At 38.8% G+C, this 21,749-nt stretch overlaps 1 non-coding gene across 1 annotated transcript; it reads left to right on the plus strand.

Annotated features, from left to right (window-relative positions):
• The first annotated feature begins 20,037 nt into the window (after positions 1-20,037).
• LOC147503433 (small nucleolar RNA R71) lies at positions 20,038-20,141 on the plus strand. Its single transcript, XR_015194074.1, has one exon. It is a non-coding gene; the product is annotated as a small nucleolar RNA R71 (small nucleolar RNA).
• Positions 20,142-21,749: the final 1,608 nt, after the last annotated feature.

Consider the following 21,749-nt stretch of genomic DNA (forward strand, 5'->3'; position numbering starts at 1 on the left):
GTCTTGGTCTAAAGGTATACATCGGGGAGGCCCCGTGGTTAACTCAAACCCAAGTACCACAAAGATGCACCTCAACCACCTAAACTTTCACCTATAGAAGAGGCCATTGCTTAATTAACACAAAACACCATGAAATTCTAGGACACAACGCAACAGTTTATGCAAGCCAGTCAAACGGCTACTCAGGATAATGCTCAAGCCATTAGGAAGATTGAAATCACCATAGGTCAAATTGCTAATACTTTGAATGAGAGGGACAAGGGCAGGTTTCCTAGTCAACCAGTAGCTAATCCGAGGAGTTAGTTGGAAATAAGTTCTAACTTAAACCAGGCTCACCAGGAGCAAGCCAAGGCTATCACTGTTCTTAGGAGTGGAAAACGTGTTGATAATGGGGTTGAGATGTCTAAGGACGCTGAGGTCAGATCTGATCCTATAGAGTGTGAGAAGGAGGAAGGTGAGGTGAGTGAATCTAATAGTCATAATACTTCTAGGAAGGGTGTAAAACCTCCTACTGCTATGGAGACTAACCCTGTGCCATCTTATATACCTAAAGCTCCTTTTCCCCAACGTTTGATTCCGGCTAAGAAAGGTTCTAATCTTAATGAAATAATGGAAATGTTTAAACAGGTTCAAATAAATATTCCGTTACTTGATGCTATAAAACAAGTTCCTTCCTATGCCAAGTTTCTTAAAGATTTGTGTACACAAAAACGTAAGTTGAATGTGCACAAGAAAGCTTTCCTAACTGAGCAAGTGAGTTCTATTATCCAAAACCAAACTCCACCTAAGTTTAGAGATCCAGGATGCCCTACTATTTCTTGTGTTATTGGTGATCATATGATTGAGAAAGCATTACTTGATTTAGGAGCTAGCGTTAATTTGTTGCCTTATTCAGTTTATTTACAGCTTGGTCTTGGTAAGTTGAAACCTACATCAATTACTCTTCAATTGGCAGATAGGTCTATTAGGATTCCATGTGGTGTTGTTGAGGATGTTTTGATTCAGGTTGATAAATTTTATTTCCCTGTTGACTTTGTTGTTCTGGATACACAACCTGTTCAAGATCCTAAACACCATATTTCAGTCATTTTAGGTCGTCCCTTTTTAGCCACTTCTAATGCTATCATTAATTGTCGTAATGGAGTGTTAAAACTTTCTTTTGGTAATATGACTACAGAACTTAATGTATTTAATGTGGGTCAAGAACCTCCTGAACCTGATGATTTTTGGGATGTTAATCTTATTGATAGTATAGTTCACGAGACTTTCTTGGAGAGTTATTCTGATGACCCTCTTGAGTCTTGTTTAACTAATTCTGGTAGTGGTTGTGATGTAGATGATGTAATTTGTGAAGTTAATGCGTTGCTGGATGCAACCCCAATTTTAGAAACTGATAAGTGGAGAGCCACAATAGAGCATCTGACTCCATCTGAGTCTACCCCAGTCTCTTCTATAGAGAGTCCTCCTAAGCTAGAGTTGAAACCATTACCTGATACTCTTAAGTATGTTTTTCTGGGACCTGATGATTCTTTGCCGGTTATTATTGCTTCTAATCTAGATAATGAACAAGAAGGTAAATTGATTAGGGTTCTTAAAGAGCATAGAGCAGCTTTAGGGTGGAATATTGCTGATATTAATGGTATAAGCCCAACTGATTGTATGCATCATATTCATCTTGAGAAGGATGCTAAACCAACCCGTGAGTTTCGAGACGGGCTTAATCCTAACATGAAAGAGGTAGTGAGAGCCGAGGTTCTCAAGTTGTTAGATGCGGGTATCATTTATCCCATTTCCGATAGTAAATGGGTGAGTCCTGTTCAGGTTGTCCCTAAAAAGTCTGGGCTTACAGTTGTTGAGAATTCAAAGGGCGAGTTAGTGCCCACCCGTATGACTACCGGATGGCGTTTTTGCATTGACTATCGTAAGTTGAATTTGGCCACTAGGAAAGATCACTTTCCTCTTCCGTTTATTGACCAGATGCTCGAGAGGTTAGCCGGTCATAAATACTATTGTTTTCTTGATGGTTATTCCGGGTATTACCAAATATGTATTATCCCTGAGGATCAAGAAAATACTACTTTTACTTGTCCTTTTGGAACTTTTGCCTATCGTCGTATGCCTTTTGGATTATGTAATGCACCTGGGTACCTTCCAAATGATGCATGCTTAGTATTTTTTCTGATATGGTAGAAAGGTTTCTTGAGGTGTTTATGGATGACTTCTCAGTGTTTGGGGATTCTTTTGATGAAGGTTTGCACCGTTTAGAATTAGTGTTAATTAGGTGCAAGGAGAAGAATCTTGTGTTGAATTGGGAGAAGTGTCATTTTATGGTTCAACAGGGTATTGTTCTTGGTCATATTGTTTCTAGTAAAGGAATTGAGGTCGATAAGGCCAAGGTTGATGTCATTTCTGGCCTTCCACCACCTAAGACTGTGAAAGATATTAGGTCATTCTTAGGTCATGCTGGATTTTATAGGCGTTTCATTAAAGACTTTAGCAAGATTTCTCGTCCCTTATGCAATTTACTTGGTAAGGACGTCGCTTTTGTCTTTGATAATGATTGTTTGAAAGCTTTTGAGAAGCTTAAGCATTTATTGACTACCGCTCCTATCATACAACCTCCTGATTGGAGTGAGCCTTTTGAGTTAATGTGTGATGCGTCTGACTATGCAGTTGGGGCTGTTTTAGGTCAACGGTTTCACAAGTTGCCCCATGTTATTTATTATGCTAGTCGAACCCTTAATGATGCACAGATGAACTACACTACAATTGAGAAAGAGTTGTTAGCTGTTGTGTTTGCTTTAGACAAATTTAGGTCTTACGTCATAGGGTCTAAGGTTGTCGTGTTTACTGATCATTCGGCTTTGAAATATCTCCTTACTAAGAAGGATGCTAAAGCGCGTTTGATTCGCTGGGTACTCTTGTTGCAAGAGTTTGATATAGAGATTAGGGATAAGAAGGGTACGGAGAACGTGGTCGCTGACCACTTGTCTAGACTTATAGTAGAATCTTCTACTGATATTTTGCTTGTAAATGAATCTTTTTCCCGATGAGCAACTTTTGTTATATCACAATCGCCTTGGTATCGATATTGTTAATTATCTTGTAACGAAACAGTTTCCCTCTCATTGGAGACAACAGGATAAATCTAAGTTTCTTGCTGAGGTTAGGAATTTTTTCTGGGATGATCCATACTTGTTTAAGTCATGCCCTGACCAGATTGTTAGGAGATGTGTCTCCGAGTGAGTCTCATAGTATTCTCTCTTTTGCCATGACCATGCATGTGGTGGTCACTTTGGTCCTAAAAAGACGGCTGCGAAGGTTTTGCAGTGTAGTTTTTATTGGCCTACTCTATTTAGGGATGCACATGAGTTTTGTTTGAATTGTGATAGATGCCAGCGTACAAGTAATATTTCCCATAGGAACATGATGCCTCTTTCCCCTATTTTAGTTGTGGAGCTTTTTGATGTATGGGGTATAGACTTCATGGGTCCTTTCCCTCATTCCTTTGGTTATCTTTATATCCTTGTTGCCATAGACTATGTTTCTAAGTGGGTTGAGGCGGTGCCATGTAAAACGAATGATTATAAAGTCGTAGTTAACTTTTTAAAATATAATATATTTTCTCGTTTTGGTACGCCTCGTGCAATTATAAGTGATAATGGTACTCATTTTACACACCGAGCATTTGAATCTTTAATGAAAAAGTACTCTATTACTCATAAGCTTGCTACCCCATATTATCTTCAAACTAGTGGCCAAGTAGAAGTATCTAATAGGGAGATTAAGCGGATTTTAGAAAATCTTTACCCGACCGACCGTAAGGATTGGTCTCAACGTCTTAATGATTCTCTTTGGGCTTATAGAACTGCTTATAAGACTCCTATTGGTATGTCCCCTTATAGGCTTGTGTTTGGAAAGGCATGTCATTTGCCTGTAGAATTGGAACATCGTGCTTTTTGGGCCATTAAAACGTTTAACTTCGATATGCGTAAGGCTGGTTCACAATGTAAACTTCAGTTGAATGAGTTAGCTGAGTTAAGGAATGAGGCATATGAGAATGCCAAGATTTACAAAGAGCGGACTAAGATTTTTTCATGATAAATCTATTCTTCGAAAGTCTTTTGAACCTAATAAAAAAGTCTTGCTATATAATTCTCGTTTGCGTCTTTTTCCTAGTAAGTTACATTCTAGGTGGACTGGTCCTTTCATTGTTAAAACTGTTTTTCCTCATGGTGCTGTTGAGATAGAAGATCCTACGGATGGTCGTGTGTTTAAGGTAAATGGTCAACGTTTGAAACCATACCTTGACGGTTTGGCCGGGCGGGATGTGGAAGAGGTAAGTCCGCTTTGATCCTATTTATCATGAGTGATTGCAGATCCGGCTTTGATAAAGCCCACATAGCATTGTCGGGTTGTGTGAAGCATTCGTCTGCTAGAGACGTTAACTGTAGCACTTGTGGGAGGCAACCCATGTTTTTAGTATTTCCGGAAATTGCCATAAAAACATTTTGGCAACTTCCCGATTCGTTTTAGCAACTTAAAACCTCTAAAAACTTCATTCATTCTACACTCACAACCCACACTACACCTAACTTCCATCTCTCACCTTTCACTCCCACGTTTCCCGTTGTTCTTCACCATTTTAGCACATTAAAAAAAAAAAAAAAAAACTCGAAAAAAAAGTGGAGCGCTCATCTAAACGATGTCGAAAATTCAACTCGAAGCCACGCCCCTAAAGTTGAGCGACTTCGCGCCAAAAACTGTAAATCCAAAACTCGAAGCACCTTGCGCCCTGTGGAAGCGCACCCGCGCCCTGACCTCCGTGGACAAGAAATTTTCCAGTTTTCTGAGGACTGGTCAGGTCGAACCCCACTGAACTAAGCGAAGACAACCAAAAAGAGTTCGGTGAACAGGATGGAGCAATGAATATGGCCATAATAGTTGGGAATTTATTTTCCATTTTATTGTTCCCATTTGCTTATATGCATGTTTTTATTTTTGAGTCATGTGTACCTTTCGCATATCTCATACATTCCACTTTAGCACCTTTTCTCCATGTTTTTGGAGACGTGTAACTCTATGGAATGAGATATGTGCCACAGGTTAGTCGTCATAGTAAATTGGTTCCTTTTCTATTTTATCGATATTATTTCTTTAGTGAGGTACTAATTTCTACAGGTGACTCGAGTTTTATTTTTCATTCATGGAGCTATTGGTAACTTCTTTCCTTATTCTTTTACTTGTCCATGTTATTACTTTTTGGAATTAAGCATATCTGTCAACATTGAGGACAATGTCTAAACTAAGTGTGGGGGTGGGAACAAAATGTTTTGTTTAGCGAAAAATAAAACTTATGTATACTATGCACTTAGGGGTAGTGGTATTGTTTCCTTTTTTATGATGATAATAGTCTAGAAATCTCAGTTAGCATTAGAATTAAGAGTAGTTATTAAGAAACTTAGGTTAAGATATAGGTAATAGTCTCTACATCTTTTCATAAATATCTTGCATGAACGTTATATTTGTACTTGGCAGTACTTTTCTGAGACCTAGGTTAGAGTGCTTAATTTTACATATCCGGTGATAATCTAGCCTAAAAGCCTCATATGAGTTGATATCTGAGTGATGACATAAGGGAGAAGTTAATTCCGAGTAGAGAAAACACACGTTCACTTGCTTGATCACCATACCATATCCTAAAAGAGAATTTAGGCAATCTTTGGATCGATATAGCCAGAAATTCAAACCTAAAGAATATTGTTTCCGCTAGTCGCCCCACTGAGCCTTTTATTAGCCTTTTCATAAACCGCAAATTCCTTACCCTATAAATAATAATAATAATAATAATAATAAATAAATAAATAAATAAAAATAGCCTACCCATTTGATAAGTTTGAGAAATATGATGAAATGAAGAAAAGAAATGAGAAAGACCTGTAGAAAATCAAGAATTTGTTAGTTGCTTCAAAAGAAAAATAAAGAAAAGAAAGTTTCCATCCAAGAAAAAAAAAATGAATAGAAATAAAATAAAAAAGTTAGAACTCCAAAAATAGAATCAAAGGAGTCAAAAAGCCAAAACAAAAGGGCTAAGGATGGAAACAATGCAGAAGCCAAGTAAGAACAGGACTTTCTCTAGTTACGGAATTTGAAGACCTTATTTTCTCAGACTTGTCTATTTTGTTTATCCATTCCATTTATTCTTAAACTATCACCTAAGCTATACATAACACCTAATAAAGACCTTTAAATTAGCTCAATTAGGAATAGGTTGGTGTGATAGTAAATGGCAGATGTGTTTGATCGACCTCGGCTCCTTTGGATGTCATTGAGATTGAGAGGAAAAGTGTGCTCACCGCACACTGGAGTGAGCGAAACTTGAGCGAAAAAATCAGAGTATTTTTGTCTTGACATATTTGTGAGGACCTACTTAGGGACGCTATTCCGAAGTTTCAGAACCGGACCTGCCACTGCATTTCATAGTTTTGTTCATTGCATGTATGTTTATTTGTAGATGATTTGATTATTATGCATGTATTAACTTAGGTTTTAAAATGAGTATTATTTATTCCTTACTAGTGAGAAGTATGAATATCTGAGATAAATTAAGGAAACATTACTATTATTTCTTAGTCATTATAGTTTAGATGAAGTTTGTGAGTAACTTCTCTGAAAACTCTCACGAGACTAAACTCGTCCACTAGCATAAACCTAGGGGTTTAAAAGGCTTGTTGCACATGCTAAGTGTAATCGTGATTCCTACGAAAATGAGTTAGGATTTTTAATTTTTGTTATTAGTTTAGTTTTAGTTTTGCTCGAGGACTAGCAAAATATAAGTTTGGGGGTATTTGATAAGTACGTAAATGTTACATATTTACGCCCAATTTTATATAAGTTAGTCCGTTTATTTTATTTGTTTGATTAAATTAGTGCATTTTCGGTGATTTTGCAGGAAATCGAAATAATATATGAAGGTGTGGTAAAAGCGTAAATTGTTCACTGAATACATGTGTTGAAGCAGTAGAAGGTTGGACCACCCTTAGTTGGGCCTTAGTAATAGTGAAGTGAAGTAGAGCCGTGACCAGCAAAGGGTGGATGTTTTAAATTTAAGCCTAAACTTTAGTTTTGATCCATGAACCTTTATGAGCCCATTTCCTTAGAGCAGTCCATATACACACACTAAAAAGCCCGTACCCACTAATTAATGGTCACACCATTTCTTGTCTAGCCGAGAAGCACCGTAGGAACCCATCTTACCTTCTCCAAATTCATTCCATACGAACAGCAAACAATCCCTCAAATCCCGCCTTTACAAATTCGAACCAAGAGATTAAAAGCCCACATCGCTACCACCGAAGGAGGAAATCTTTAGTTTCCTTCTCCATTCATTCCGGCGAAGAGGAAAGAAAAAACCCAAAAACAGAAACTTTCCAAAGAGAACCAAAACTGCCGATTCCAGATCCGAACCAAAGGAGTTTCTTTTTCAGAGGGATTCTCGCGGATAAAGGGAGGGGGCGACAGCAGTGAAGGCGCTCTTGGCTGGAGAACAGAAAACAAACCAGTGAAGGAAGTCATTTGGGCTGAAAAAAGAACAGAACACGTTGAAGGAGGTTCTTGGCTGGTTCTGGAATGCAAGGGAAGCAGAGAATAGAGGGCGGCTCTTGGCTGAAAAGGCAGGAGGAAACCATGAGCAAAAGGGGGAGAAGAGAAAACTAGACGAATTGAGGCCAGCGCTCTAGAATCCGGAATCCAGAAACGCATTAAAGAAAGAGAGAACAGAACACCAAACCCCGGCTCGCGACAGTATCGGTTTTTGTTAATGGCTTTATTTTCTTTTGATATCGCTGTTTCTGTTGCTTTATTTCCCATGTGTAACTAAACTATTTCTAGGGCGTAGATGAAACCTTAGATTGATGTGGATGTTAGCGATTTGATTTTTGGTATTCCTGAATTGTGATTAATGATTAAATTCTTCTTTGAACTCGTGATTAATTTATCTAGTATTTCTTTCACCGATTCTGTGATGCATTTTCGGTAGTTCGAATAGGTAATTGTTAATCGAGCTTGGCATAATTGTTAGTATTAAATTGTTTGATTGTTTGTGCTGTAAGAAGACAAATAATGCTTTGGGTTTGATCTTTAGCTGAGTAAGAAGATAATTTTGCTAAGAAAGTACAACAAGAATTATAACGATAATATCATCGAGAAAGCAATTGATTATCATCGATTGCTACTCAGAAATATATAACTGGAATACCAAAGGTTAAGTCGATAGTGTCTATAGAGATTTAAGGTGGATTCGATAGTCCTAGAATTCTCTCCACTTAGCAGACCCCTATTATTTAGTTTATTCATTTCTTAGATCGTAGTTAAATAAAATAGATTTAGTAGTAATTAATTCCAAATTTCTATAAAACAACATTATCAAATTAGGATAAGTAATATTTTAGTATTCAATTGTCCCTAAACAGCAATCCCTGTGGGATCGACCTCGTTCTTGCGCACCTATTACGATAGACCTCGTGCGCTTGCGAGTATTAGTATAAGTAAAATAAGATTTAATTAGCTTGTTTATTTAGGCCGGTTAATTTCCTATCACTGGACATAATTTGCCTTGCTTTTGGTTCCATGACCCATATGGCTAGAGATTTTCATATCAGGGTCTTTGTTTTCCTAGTACTGTAATAGGATAGGACGGAGATACCGATGCATGCCCCCAGCAAAAAACGCGAGAATCTGCCTCTTAAAAGGAGGTTTTCCACCAAGATCTCTGAGAGGATTAGTTGCTCTACGCACATTAGTCTCTGGAAGAGACGCATCTTTGCTAATTACAAAGCCTTTATTAACATCAGCATTGCAGAGTGTTCTAATGCATCTACTCATATGTCGCACCGTTTCATGCGGGGCTTGGGAAATACACAATTTATCAGAGACTACACAAGAAATTGGAGTCTCAACTAATAAATGGTGAAATTTAAGTCTGAATGAGGCACGAGAAGTGTACCCAATCATGACAAGCAAGGCAGGGATCGGGTCGGATATGGCTATATACGAATCCGAATAGTTTCATAATATCCGAACCCGAACCCGACTATATCCGAAATTTAATATCCGAATCCGACCTGAACCCGACTAACCCGATCGGATAACACTAAAAATTCAAAAAAAGCCCAAAAAATATATCCGAACCCGAACCCGACAGACCTGAACCCGAACCCGAATAAATAAACGGATATAAAAATCAACCCGAACTATTTGGGTTCGGGTCAGGTCAGATTCGGGTCAAACTCGACCCGATTCCCTGCCCTAATGACAAGCAACAAGAAAATGATTAGCTCCACCAGTTCTATTCCAAAGAGCTGAAAGAAGGCACATGAAAATCCAGAGTCTGCAGTTAAACTACAGGCTGTGACTCAGAGGGTAGTCAGCTTTACAGTGAAATATTTGAATGCAAAATGTGACTCTGCTTATAACTGCAAGTCTGTCATGGTTCAGGTTCAACTGGAATGTTAACAAAACAGTGTGCAGTGACCCGTAAATTCAGATTCCATCTCCAGCATTGAAGCTTCAAAGGACTCTAATATGCATTCATTCTATACAATAATGCTGAGCATCTTATCAAAAACTTTTTCAATGTCTATCCTTAAGCACCAAATTGCTTCCCTTGGTTTTTGGCTGGTGGAAGACGGGTCTTGCACCTTCCCTGTAGGTGTATACTTTGAGCGTCTGTTCCATCAGTTCATAGCTCCTGCAAATATTTATCATATTGAAGTTTTCAAGTAAAGAACTCTTCCCTGGGGTAATTTGATTATCGAAACAAAATTCCCTGGGGTAATCATTGTGTATTTGGGGTTGTGTGAGATATGCGTATCTTTTGAATCAACAAAACTCTCTAAAAACTGTAGCCAAATAGCTTAATTCTATAAAATAAGAAAGGATGATTGATGCGAAATCCAAAAGACAAAAACTGACTTGGTCCTAACCAAACTGCAATAAAAAAAATGAGAATTTTTTTTTTCCTAGAGTGCCACGTCAATTTCCTAAACACACCCAATTTGAACTTATATAGTGTCCTGATAAAGATAAAAATTGATAATTTTACTTATGAATAAAGCGATGAAACACTAAACGTAAGTAAACTAAAACTAATCTATGTGCCTATATTTTATCAAAGATTCTACTCTCAATCCTATGAGATATAGTGGAGTAGGAAGTTCGTTCCACTCCTAGTCCTTCCGCATGTTAATGTTCTCTAAGTATAAGTACTTTTGACACTAAAGTCTAATGAGAGATTTACGAAGTGGCAACTAGACTACGATGCAACTACCCACAAGATGCAATTAGTCGATTGTCAAAATAACTATGGTTATGCTACGTTGATTCGATGATAAGGAGTTAGAGGGGGATTGATTCCACCTTAACTCCACTTAATCCTATTAACAACGAATCGTCGAAATCCGACTTGAATTGCTTCGCAGAACAATTGGTTCTTCCTAATCCCTAATTACACATGGCATTTCTACCAATTCATAATTAGCATGTGAATGATTAAACCCATTCTCATGGTAAACTAATCATTTCTAGAGTGGAAAGGAAATTACGACGACTCTACGATAATCGGAATCAAGCTTTCATCAAGGCTTCTTGACCCCCTCTAATGGAGGTTTAGCCGAGAATCATTACGCAATCATTTCCGATTAAAATAAAACTAAACATAATATAAAGAATTGAATTTACTAATCTAAATTAAACAATAATTAAAATCTAATTAATAACTAAGAATTGAATAACAAGTAATAAATGAAATCAGATCTAACACAAATGTAAATGACAAGAATCGAAATTAACAAACTATTTTATTAATCAAACTAATTAAGAGTAATGATTCTAAGAGTTTATTCTAAAACAAGAATTGGATTTGAAACTAAACTTAATTAAAAACAATTAAATCTAGATCTAGAAGCTATTCTAATGGCTACTTTCTATTCTAAGCTACTTTTATTTTCTAACCTCCTATCTACCATTAACAAAGAGCTAAGCTTTGGTTTTTATACTTTCAGATCCAAAAATCGTGCATGGGCTTGGAGCCATGGTTTGGGCCAGAGAATCAGGCCCAAAACCCAATTCTTTCGGTCCAAAAAGGCCTCTTCAGCTGCAGTTGGCTTCAACAGACTTTTCATCCACTTCTGCTCCTCTGATTGGATCACGGCTTAGACCATTGGAAAGCTCTTTCTGAGCTGGTCGTTTTGACATAAGATAGGCCCCATTCCGAGGTCTGAGTCCAAAGATACGGCCTTCGGAAGTTCTGCTGACTTGTGTGATGGTTCTGCCCGCGTCGACTTTTCAGCTTTTGACCGGGCTTTAGAAAGACTTTATCTTCTTGAAACTTGGCCTTTAATCACGGAACTCCTTAGTAACCAACCTTTGCTCCTTTATCTCGCTAAAGTGGCACATTTCTGCACATAATGGACTTTGAAGCCTGAAATGCATAAAAATACGTAATCAGTGTTAACTCTTAATTATTACTCACAATATTGGTCTAATAGTATGACTGTTAGAGGGTTAAAACTACAGTTTTGGGCTCTTATCAAACCACCCCCAAACAGCATTTTGCTTGTCCTCAAGCAAAGATGAGATATTAGAATAAGTGACCAAAAATGGAGTTCTAACTACTCTCGTTTCGCTGAGTGCGATTGCATTGACCATATGCAACAAGGCCTTAAACCACTAGGAATTCCCTAGTGGACGAGTTATAGCCTCGTGAGAGTTTTCCAGTGAAAGTACTCACAAACTTCATCTATACTACAATGAATAAGAAATAAAACTATTGTTTCCTTATCCATGCTCTAAATTAACTATACCTCTAACTAGCAATGCATATAGAGTAATCAAGTCGAAACCTAAGCTAATATATGCATAATAATCAATAATCTACAATAACATATATACAATGAGTAATACTATGAAATGCCTAGCAGGTCCGTTTCTGAAACTCGGAATAGCGTCCTTAAGTAGGTTCTCACAATAATAGTCAAGATACAACACTCTGATTTTTCCACTCATGTTCATTTACTCCGATTAATGCGATGGGCACACTTTACCTTAAATCTCAATGACAACAAGGAAGCCGAGTCGATCAAACACATCTGCCACTTACTATCACACTAACCTATTCCTAATTGAGCTAGAGGTCTTTAATAGGTGTTGCGGGGATTAGGGGATGGTTTAAGAAGGAAGGAAATGGATATTCAAAAAAGACAAGTCTGAGATAATAGAGTTTTCAAATTATGTAACTTAGAGAAAACCTTGTTATTTTCTTTTGCTTCTATACTTTGTTTCCATCCTTAGCCATATTTTTCTTTTTCTTTTCTTTGGCTTTTGACTCCCTTTTATTCTATTTTTGGAGTTTTTCTTTATTTCTATTTTTTTTTCTTTTCCTTGGATGGAAACTTCTTTTCTTTTTCTAAAGCAACTAACTAATTTTTGTTTACACAGGTTTTTCTCTTCTTCTTTCTTCACTCATTCTATTATCAGACTTATTCTAGATTGGGTAAGTTGAATTTTTTTATTTTGTTTTGTTTTTGTAACAGGGTAAAGGATTTGTGGTTTATGGAAGGCTAAAGAAAGGCTCAGAGGGGCGACTAGCGGAAAATAATTCATCGGGTTGAATTTCTGGCTATATCGATCCAAAGAGGGCCTAAATTCTCGCTTAGGATATGGTTTAGTGATCAAGCAAGTGGACGTGTGATTTCTCTATCCGGATTTTACTTCTCCCTCGTGTCATTTCTCAAATGTTTCGCTCATATAAGGCTTTAGGCTATATTCTCACAGGATTTGTAGAATAAGTACTCTAGCCTAGATTTCAGAAACTTACTGCTAACAATCATAGATACTCATGTAATATATTTATAAATAGATGCAAAGATTATTATCTACATATTAACCTAAGTTTCTAACAATTATTCTAATGCAAAAGCTACGTGAGACTTCTAGATTGTTAAGAGCATAGAGAAAGAAAACAATACCACTATTCCTAAGTGTATAGCATAACTTATTTATTTATATTTTTGAATTTTTGAAATTTTAACTAGAAGACAAATGCATATTATACATATCTATATCCTAACAGATGCCTTAATTACACGTGTTTCTATGCCCCCCCCAAACAAGAAGCATGCTTTGTCCTCAAAGTATTGTAAATAAAAAGGGTAGGAAAAATACCATTGAAACGTGTGAAATTCAGGAACATCTGCAAAACAAAGTTAGAACGTACTAATATAGGAAATAAAACCGACGAACTCTATAACGAGTTCTACCCATTATGGGGTTAACAAGAATGAAATTGCTTGGGACATAAGCGGACACTAACTAGAATGAAAACTTACCTTATCTCCCCGCGATTACTCATCATCTTCCTCATCCTCTTCTTCCATAAAGAAGTGAGGTTCCTTTAAGGCTGCCATGCCATGATAATTTGCCGGCTTCCCACCATTTATCATCTATTATTGCTAACCTATTAAGAGCCACTTGTGCGACAGGGTGTAGGGTGCAACCTGATGAGGTTGTATCCTCCACCCTTTGCCAAGTCATTACACGGAAGGATCGAATAATACTATTGGTGGGTCGCATGCGATTAATGTCGACCGTAATCCAATCCGTGAAACGTGTACAAAAAAATGGAAAGAAACATAGCATAATACGGAAACTAGAACAGGCATAAGAAGGAACTTATGCCTCATGCTATGGGATCGAGCTAAACTAGACATCAAGGTTCGGGAAGGTCATGACACATACGTCCCGAGTGGCTAAAGCAAGGAAAAACGCCGCAAGTGGCATCATTCACGTAAGAAAAAAGCGCCATTCCCTAAAATGTTTAGCATGATCCAAAACATAACAGTTCCTATGTTCATGGACAAAGCTACCAAAAGCGGCGTTATAGTCCCCTTGGTCCTCGATATTTAAAATGCCCGCCCCCATACTGACTCATGCAAAACTCATAAGTGTAGACATACATATTATCTACCCAATAACACCATGGGTCTTGTATTTCAGCGGGCATAGCAATTCCAAGAACAAATGCTAGCAAGAACACGGTAATTTCCATTGGTTCATTATCAATGTTGATGGAGAACACTTGTTCTCCATCCGGTCTTTTAAAGAAAATGCGATTACCGTAAAAATAAGATGCTAGTGTTGGAGAATAAAGTGCATCGTCTTACCATAAGCGGCTCCCAACCAACGTATGTGATAAACGCCAGCGAAACCAAGCACCATAAGTAGTGCTTTGGAACAAATCTTCGAAAGACTGTTCCGGTATCAATGTTGGAGATGTCATCTCAAAATTACGCTCTGGAATAGCTGCGAATGATCCGGAAACTACCTGCAGAAAACTGGAATTTTTCAGGTCCACGGAAGTCAGGGCGCGAGTGCGCTCTCTTAGGGCGCGAGTGCGCTCTGAAGAATTGGAATTCCAGTGTTTGAGCGCGGGTTGCGCTCACACCACCTTGGCCGCGAAAAGGCCTCGACAAAAAACTGAAAAAAATTGCGAGGCGAGTGCGCCGAGTTGCGTAAACTTCGGAAAATGAGGCAAAACATGGGATTCGTGGGAGTGAACGGTGAGTTATGGAGGTTAGGTGTATTGTGAGTTGTGAGTGTAGAATGTATGAAGTTTATATAGGTTTTAAGTTGCTAAAACGGATCGGGAAGTTGCCAAAAGGTTTTTACGGCAGTTTCCGGAAATACCAAATTTTCAAACCCGAAAACGGAAACAACTCATTTTCTTGATTCTAAAACAAACCTAGTATCTTTTAGGTTGAATTAATGATAGAATCTACCTATTTAATCGATATTTCATCCTACCATGATACTTATTCATAGATATGCCTAAACGGCCATATTTTCACCTTGACTCCGCAATAAATTCTAAGACGAGGGTCATATAAAAATCATGCTGGAATAGATAAAACCACCCCCAAACAATTTGGGAAGGTGGGATCAATATTAAACAACCACGCATAATGAAAATAACCGCATTATATTAAAAATTTCATTCGAAGTACATTTCACTACAAAATTCAAATTACGGAAATAAAACTTACATGAAAATAAATGACAATAATGAAACTACAAATAAAAATAGAGCATCAAACGATACTATCCCTAATCACTCCTGTACTGGTAGCGGAGGGCACACGCTTAGGAGATGGCTCCTGAGCTCCCGATGGGCCAGCACCATTCGTCCTTCGGCGACGACGCTCGTGCCTCGATGGTGTGTCCTCAGAAGGAGAGTCCCCGTGAGGTGGGAATCGTGCGAGCATGTCGGTCCGGAATTAGCGCTGAGCTTCTAGCTCGGCCCTCATCTGTTCCCACCTCTCATCCTCTCTCGGTAATGGATCTCGGTTATGATGGATAGTTGCCTGTCGAATCCGGAGGTCTTCACAGATGGTGTTGAGCGAACGAATGCCACGATGAATTACGGCCATGCGTTCTGCGTCTGACCAGCACCTCTCCAGGGCATCCACATCAAAACAAGTCAAATCCTCCTCATCCTCCTCAGCATTCTCGTTTCCCCCATCTTCCTCAGCATTCTCATTTCCCCCATCATACTCCTTGTCCTCTACCCGATCCTCAGGCAACATTCAAACTCGTTGGACACACTCCTTATAGATGCGAGGGTTTCGGTGTAGGGTGATGTATGTCCTATCAGACGCCTGAGCTGCTCTCAACTTCAGCATGATCTTGGTTATCAACACAGGGAGAGGTGCAACAGACTTCCCTACTCCCCTAATCATGCTAAGTAAAAACTCCAAGATACAGAGCTGGTACTTCTGCTCCTGGAGTAATTATAAGATGTGGAGGCAGTTCAGGCCGATGTCGCTGACCTTCTCCTTCCCCAGGATGTTCCGACCAATCCATCGAAATGCTGCGGCCGGTTGTTGGTCCTAAGATGCTGGGCGAACACAATGCGATCTCGCATTGTAGTTCCCTTCTGTAACCGTCACGTTCATCAATGGCTCTACCCCATTATATTGGGACTCCTGCAACATGACATCCAGATGGATTCTAGGCGGAATGCCTAGAATCTCAGCCAACAACCCCGTCGTCACTTCGTTCCTCCTCTTCGCCACCATAACAAAAATCCTAGTCCCTTCCAATTCCCTCGTATTGTAGAACTGTCGGACTAAGTCCTCGTGGTAATAGGCTTCAGTCGAGTACCACAAGCTATTCCAGTCTCTACTGATCATTTCGTCATCGTAAAATGGCGCGAAGTGGTCACCAGTAAAAGCTTGCTCTGGCAAAATTCGACGTTGTTGAGCCATTTTAGTGTTTTGAATGTAGTGGGGGTTTAAATGGGATGTGGTGGTGGAATTTGTATCGACCGACTGAAGCAAACAGTGGTGGTGGCGCGACAGCACCAAAATTTTTAATTTAATTTGATTTTCCGGTGGTTTTTGTTGATGTAAATCGGTGTAGGGTGTGGGGCTCGCGGTTGAGTCGATTTGGTTGGGTCTTGATTATGGGCGGGTAAATTTAGTTTTCTTTTTAATTTTATTTTGTTTTAGGTTTTTGGAGCTTTGGTGGCGTTAATGGCGGTTTTGAGAAGATGATCGCGACTATTGGGCTAAGGTAAAAAGGCGAGTCTCGGTGGGCTGGTCAGGTTGCCCCAGCCCAATTCGAAATTTGTGAATTTTTTGATTTTTTCACGAAACTTCAAATCAAAATTGCCACTTCGTTACCGGTCCGATTTTTGCGAATGAGATATGGAAATGATCAGGAGAGAATTTCCAATCCAATGATCCATAAAACACTCTATTCCGACCGTGAATGACATATAAGATAGTATAAAACGCCTCGAAGTGCGTGCATGATGTACGTTATGCGAACGACTGAACTCTAAATTCATAGATTATGTCAACCCGAATTGGAATACAATTAAACGGCCTAAGCAATTCTAATGGGACATAAAACATTTTAGGACGGAAACACGAACACCCCACCCCCAAACAAATTTTTTACAACGAAGCTTAGAAAATTTGTTTTTAGTAGTGGGTCTTTTAAAGTCAGATTCCCGAGACTTCCTAGAATACTATGTTTATTATTTAATATTTTTTTCTTTTATAAGGAAAAACAATAAGCAAGAAAGACATAATTCACCCCGTAGAGAAACATGACTCAAAAATCCGAGAAAAACATGCAAGAGTGGAAAACGTGAATTATGTTAATCGTGGACTTAGGATCCGGTACTTACAGCCACACACTCCGTAGGGAGGGCCAGGTTACCTTAATGGTGCACTCACCAATATATGGAAATGAAAGGAAATGCACCAAACACAAAAGTTGAGTCGTTTATAGTCAGATACTCGAGACTTTTTCTAAACATATGTATGAACATACAGTTTATCATATATCAACAACCGAAATAGTTGTGGATCATTCCATAAATAAATATCACAAAAAACATATCCAAACACAATCAAGCACCAAGATTTCCTATGACGCAACCTAGAAAAATGAAAGCGAAGTCGGATAACCCTATTACTTAACCTAGCATGCACCTTCTTTTTCATTTTTGAACGAGAGGGTGTCCTAGTGAATAAGTGTGGAAGAGTGAATGGTTGTGTAGAATATGGTGGATATGGGTAAGTTGTAGAAGGAAAACATGGAAAAAATGAGGATGTGGGTTTAGCACAAAACTCATTCATAGTGTAGGTAGGGACTGTCTCAAGTCTGAAAATAAAGGTGTCAAACGCTTTTGTCTTCTGAAGTATTTGTTTTCTAGGTGAATTTAAAAAATTATAAAACACAGAAGAAACAACCGGATCGAGTGCAAACTCGAGATTCCTTTGAAAGGGTGGAAGGAGGGGAGTCGAGGTGGATGTTGTGCAAAGTAGTTCTTGATAGGGTGAATCATCACCTGCTCTAAGAAACTCATCGAATTGCTCATCTAGATTGGTCATATCCTCGTTACTATGATAGTCCTCTACATCTTTGAGAAAGTCATCTATCTCATCCTCATCCGTAATATGTGTATCGACTAGTGTAGGGATGGAAATGTTGGAGTCTGAACTTCCAAAGGAAAGAAATTTGGGAATATGATTATCAGGGAACGTGTTGTTGAAATAATCTCGAGCAAAGCTCTCGATCATGCTAACCTTTCCATCCATAGATAGCGAATCGGGTAATCGCGTGTCTTTGTTTTAAAAACATTGACTTCAACAAAGAAGATGGCCAAAAGACATGGACATTGAACCGTCGCGGCAATTAATGAGCGCATTGGCAGTTGCTAGGAAAGGACGCCCTAAGATGATCTGGACAGAGTTGTTAACGACTTCTGTATCGAGGATGACAAAATCAGCCGGATAGTAGAAATCCTGAATTTTTACCAGAACATTTTCGATGACACCCTTAGGATACTTAATAGACCGATCAGCTAATTGCAACGTCATTTTAGTGGGTTGCATCTCGTCTAGACCTATTTGTCTATACAAATAAAACGGGAGTAAGTTAACACTAGCCCCCAAGTCTAATAACGCGGTCGTCGTATAAGAATCTCCTAAGGTGCATTGTACAGTAGGACGACCAGGGTCCTTGTACTTAACAATTCCATTATGTTCAGATAAAGTTGGGAATTGTTCTGTTAAAAAGGCGGCTTTTGGTATATTGGTCTTACGCCTAGTAGTACACAATTCCTTAAGAAACTTAGCATGGTGTGGTAGCTTTTTAATAGCTTCGAGGAAGGGAAGGTTTATAGTTAGATTCTTGAAAACATCCCTAATCTCCTCATAATTTGTATCCCAAGTTAACACGGCTAATTTTTGTGGAAACGGTGGTTTCGTCTATATTTAGCAATGGTATCACCCTGGATGTTTAACCATGGCTTTCGTTTCTTAGGTTGTGTTGTGTAACCGGTACCTCTACGATTGGTAGGCTCTTCAGTTTCTATTTTTCATTATCTAGTAAAATAGCGGTGTAGGGGTGATCGTGGGGTAACTATAGGCATAGTTGCTTTGTTATCAACCACTCTGCCCGAAGCGGAGAGTGGTGATGGCCTTTAGCTCACCTACATTTTCATATTCATTACTAGTATTATCGGTTACCTCAAAGGCTGTATTTGTTGTTTTAGGATTAGGTATTTAAGTGACTTGGAAACACACCTTTGGGTTGGGCTTTATCTTGAGCCAACCTGTTGGGTTAAATTATTAACGGATTGTAGAAGCCGCTGGTTAGATTGAGCCATGGTTTGGAAAAGTTTTTGGCTTACTTGTATGAAGGTGTCAAGACAATCCGTTGTGTGTGGGTGTAGTAGTCACGGGTGGTGTGATTGGAACTATTTCACATGAATTATTTATGGGTGGATTTTGATAGTTATTATTTACCGAAACGATACCTCTATTAGCAATATAATTATTATAACTACCTTGACTTTGTGCTTGACCTTGTCGAGGTTGCATTTGGTTGTTATAATTATTAAAATTACCCTGACCCTCGCCCTTGTCGTGGTGGAGCTTGGTTAAAACTTTGTGTTGGCCTAACATATTGATTATTGTACCCTGGAGGTGTGACGTGTTGGTTATTTCTCCAACCGAAGTTGGGATTTTGTCTCCAAGGGGCGTTAGGTTCACTATTAATGGAACAAGCCTGTTCATAGGCAATAGGACAGTGGGAGTCGGGATGCTCAGGGCTCCAACAGAAACTACATGGATTTGAATTTATGTTCATGACGGGGATAGGCTTTTGTTGAACAGAAATGGCCTCTACCTTTTTAGTGAGTGATTTGATTAGAGTTTTAAGCTCGGGATCGTGTTTAATTTCAAACATACCAAATGGCCTTAATCAGTATTTGATGAACTAAGCGGAGCGATGGATATCATCACTACCCCCCAGTTGTTATTTAAGCTTTAGTTTGATCCTCTAAAAATTTATAAGCCTCCTCGAGGCTCCTTTGCTTAAGAAACTACCCCATTCATTATGTCTAGGACTTCTTTATGGTGGTGTAGAAGTCCTTTGAAAAAGGCAAGAACTAACGTGTCTTTCGCTAAGTTATGATGTGGACACTCTATAAGGAGATCGGTGAAACAATTCCAAGCCTCTGAAAATGTTTCATGAGGATTTTGTCGAAAAAAATGAATCTTGGAAAGCATCTCATCCGTCTTTAGGGGTGGGTAAAAATGTTCCATAAATAGCTGAACAAGTTTAGCCCACGAGTCCACAGAATTAGGCGTTTGGGCAATTAACCAAGACGCCGCCTTATCGGCTAAGGTGAAAGGGAATACCCTGAGTTTAATTTGTTCCGCACCAACCGTAGGATGGTGGAATGTTGTTAGGACTTGTTCAATCCTACGCATGTGCTGATAAGGTTTTTCATGGTCTAATCCATGAAAAACGGGTAACAAATTAAAAATATTTGGGGATTCGAAATCCCCACTCGGGTCTAGAACGATGCAAGATTTAGGGCTATCGCCAAGGCTTTGTAGAAGTCGAGAGAGGAGTCTCTTCTTCGGGCATTGTGTCAGGTGATGTGTGTGAAATAGTAGCTAGAGGTGTAGTGGGTGGTATACTAGATAGACTTATTTGTTGACGTTGTTGTGTAATTACGTTCGGTGTTTTTGTTCGGCCATACCTTAATCTCATACAAGGCTAAAACCAAATTTAGCTAAACACATCAACACTCCAAACAATTCTGATACACTAGTATAAACCTCTAACAGGAGATGCGAGGTGCGGAAGAAAGGAATACCTGATTGCGTCCTTGCTTCGCTTATGAATAGCGTCTTGTTTACGCGTATTCAGTGTATATAACAAGTTAGAACACTGAAAAACTTGAAAAATCAAAGTTCGAGTCAAAACTGTAGAATTCCAGAAAAATTAGCAAAGGCGGTGCTCTCTCATAGAAGCGCCGATCGCTCCGTGTAATTTTCAAATTACAGTGTTTTTAGGGTGGTCCCAGCCACACAGGTTCGGGTCAAAAAAGCTCAAGGTTCCAGCTATAGGCGGTGTGCTCATTTCTTCCTTGAGCTGGTGCGCTTCGGTAATTTCTCGCTGAAATTTTCAACGATGAAACGGAAAAACCACAGTATGAATCAAACACGGGTGGGTGGGTGAAATGGGACTTTAAGAAAAGTACTTACACTATGAAAACAATGCGAAAGTGCAACTAAGATGGCAGCGGCGCCATTTGATAAAGATAAAAATTGATAATTTTACTTATGAATAAATCGATGAAACTCTTAACGTAAGTAAACTAAAACTAATCTATGTGCCTATATTTTATCAAAGATTCTACTCTCAATCCTATGAGATATAGTGGAGTAGGAAGTTCGTTCCACTCCTAGTCCTTCCGCATGTTAATGTTCTCTAAGTATAAGTACTTTTGACACTAAAGTCTAATGAGAGATTTACGAAGTGGTAACTAGACTACGATGCAACTACCCACAAGATGCAATTAGTCGATTATCAAAATAACTATGGTTATGCTACGTTGATTCGATGATAAGGAGTTAGAGGGGGATTGATTCCACCTTAACTCCACTTAATCCTATTAAAGACGAATCGTCGAAATCCGACTTGAACTGCTTCGCAGAACAATTGGTTCTTCCTAATCCCTAATTACACATGGCATTTCTACCAATTCATAATTAGCATGTGAACGATTAAACCCATTCTCATGGTGAACTAATCGTTTCTAGAGTGGAAAGGAAATTACGACGACTCTACGATAATCGGAATCAAGCTTTCATCAAGGCTTCTTG

The sequence above is a fragment of the Coptis chinensis genome, chromosome 4 (assembly GCF_015680905.1).
Source record: "Coptis chinensis isolate HL-2020 chromosome 4, ASM1568090v1, whole genome shotgun sequence".
Taxonomy (NCBI): Eukaryota; Viridiplantae; Streptophyta; class Magnoliopsida; order Ranunculales; family Ranunculaceae; genus Coptis; species Coptis chinensis.